A 2,375-nucleotide genomic window follows, 5' to 3' on the forward strand; every position below is an offset into this window, starting at 1 on the left:
ATGTTGGTGGTAATAAAGGTGACAGACCTGGTGACGGCAGTGTTGGAGAACTTCACTCTTTCCCTCTCACTTTACCAGGCGGCCCCGAACTTTACACTTGGCCAGCAAGCCTTCCCACAGTCTCGAGATTTTTAGCATAAGTTGGAGTCGCCATCCACATGAGAGGTTTCAAAGTTCTTCTGAAAAAAAAAGCCACTTCGACAGTCTCAAAGGGCTCCAGCGTTTGTGACTCACCGACACTACAAGGCTGGTGCTTGCAGGAGCACGGATCGGATATTGTAGTCACCAAGTATTTCGAATTTTGGCAGTAAAGTGTCTAAAAGCAGAAACTTCAGAAGTGCGGACCTCCTTAACTAAAGGGCATGGTATTTTTTTTACGACATACGAAAGAGACCAAGTTGTGTACCCTAGATGGTGGTGTGTACTGTGTGTGTATATATATGTTTATATATATATGTATATATATATATATATAAATATATATATATATATATATTGAATTAAAGTTGACAAATTTGAGTATATCTGGCGTAGTGAAAACTCAGAATGACGGCGGGGGTACATTATTCCTTTTCGTTTCGGCCGAAACGTAAGGGAATAAAGTATCCCCTCCGTCATTCTGAGTTTTCTCTACACCAAATGTACTCATATATATATATATATATATATATATATATATATATATATATATATATATGTATATATATATACATATATATATATGTATATATATATATATATATATGTGTGTGTGTGTGTGTGTGTGTGTGTGTGTGTGTGTGTGTGTGTGTGTGTGTGTGTGTGTGTGTGTGTGTGTGTGTGTGTGTGTGTGTGTGTGTGTGTGTGTCTGTGTCTGTGTCTGTGTCTGTGTCTGTGTCTGTGTCTGTGTCTGTGTCTGTGTGTGTGTGTGTGTGTGTGTGTGTGTGTGTGTGTGTGTGTGTGTGTGTGTGTGTGCTAATAAGAACACGGGTACGTGTGTTCACTTATGCAAGGTACCATTTGGAAAGAAGAAAGTAACGAAGCAGAGCGCTTGCGTATATTACATCTTCAGTGCAAAAAGTACAAAGTTATACAGAAATGCATAGTTTATATATGCATGAAGAAGATACAAGGATAGTTGGAGGTGGTGTGTTTGGTCTTGGAGAATGAATGGTTGTCTGTGAAGTACTGGGTTGGCTAGTGATTTGTGATGTAGTTGTGTTAGTTTGAGTTTGATTTGAAGTAGAGCTGATGGTGGTAGGGGTGTAGGGGGGTTACTTATGTTATGGTTACCGGTTGGGGTTTGGGTTGTGTTGTCCTCAAGCCTGTTATCAAGGTTTATTAGGAACTGGTCTATGCACGCAAGCAAATTCCGGGCTGCAGACTGTGATCGGGTATTGAGTTACATGGTGATAAAAATAAAAATTTACATTGGCAATTTTCAAACTTAGTCAAATATTTACACAATATGATATAGTTACAGAATGGTAATGATGACAAAAAAAATATATTGACGAATCTCAAAAATGATAAAATATTTACACAATATGATATAGTTGAATAATAGTAATGTTGACAAAATTTAAATCTTATATTGGTAGTTTTCAAAATTAGTAACATTTACACAGTATTATATAATTACAGAAAGGTGATTTTTACAAAAATTAAAATTTATATTGGCAATTTTCAAAATTAGTAAAATATCTACACACTATGATATAGTTACACAATGCTAATGGGAAATGATAATTATAACCTAATCTTCATCCTTCCTGGTGTATAAGTCTTTGAGGAGGAAAGTTGGCTGGATGATGGATGATGAGGTGTGTTGTCTTTGTGGCTTGTTTCTAACAAATAAATAAGTTAACAAATGAATAAATAGATAAATAAATATCGATATTGTTAGAACACGAGGGATATTATCTTGAGAAAGGTGGTTTTGTGTATATATATATATATATATATATATATATATATACATATATATATAAATATATATATATACATATTCGATCGTAATCAACTGGATTTTGGATGAAGTGAATTTTGATTAATTAAGGCTATTAAATTTCAAGAAAGTTTTAATGAAAACATGTGGGTGGAAGGTTCGCCCCGGGCTTTGAATGGGGTGAAGGAGGGAAGTGGGTGGGTCGAAGCACTCGTAGAGCTTGGGGGTCGTGGAGAGCTGGGTGGGTCCCAAGGTCACATCTACTTAGTGTAAATCGCGAGGACTCGGTAAAGGTTGGCACCGGTTCCCCAGTGAGTCTATCCTTTATGATAGGGAGGGGGGTGCCGAAGTGATGGTTTCTAGGTGATAAATCAGCTGGGCAGGTCAGCAGGCGACTGTGAGTTGATTCGAATCCACTGTAATAGGTTTTGCTCGCGGCTTCGTTGAT

The sequence above is a fragment of the Oratosquilla oratoria genome, chromosome 11, assembly GCF_046742065.1.
Source record: "Oratosquilla oratoria isolate Oo_2021 chromosome 11, ASM4674206v1, whole genome shotgun sequence".
NCBI lineage: Eukaryota > Metazoa > Arthropoda > Malacostraca > Stomatopoda > Squillidae > Oratosquilla > Oratosquilla oratoria.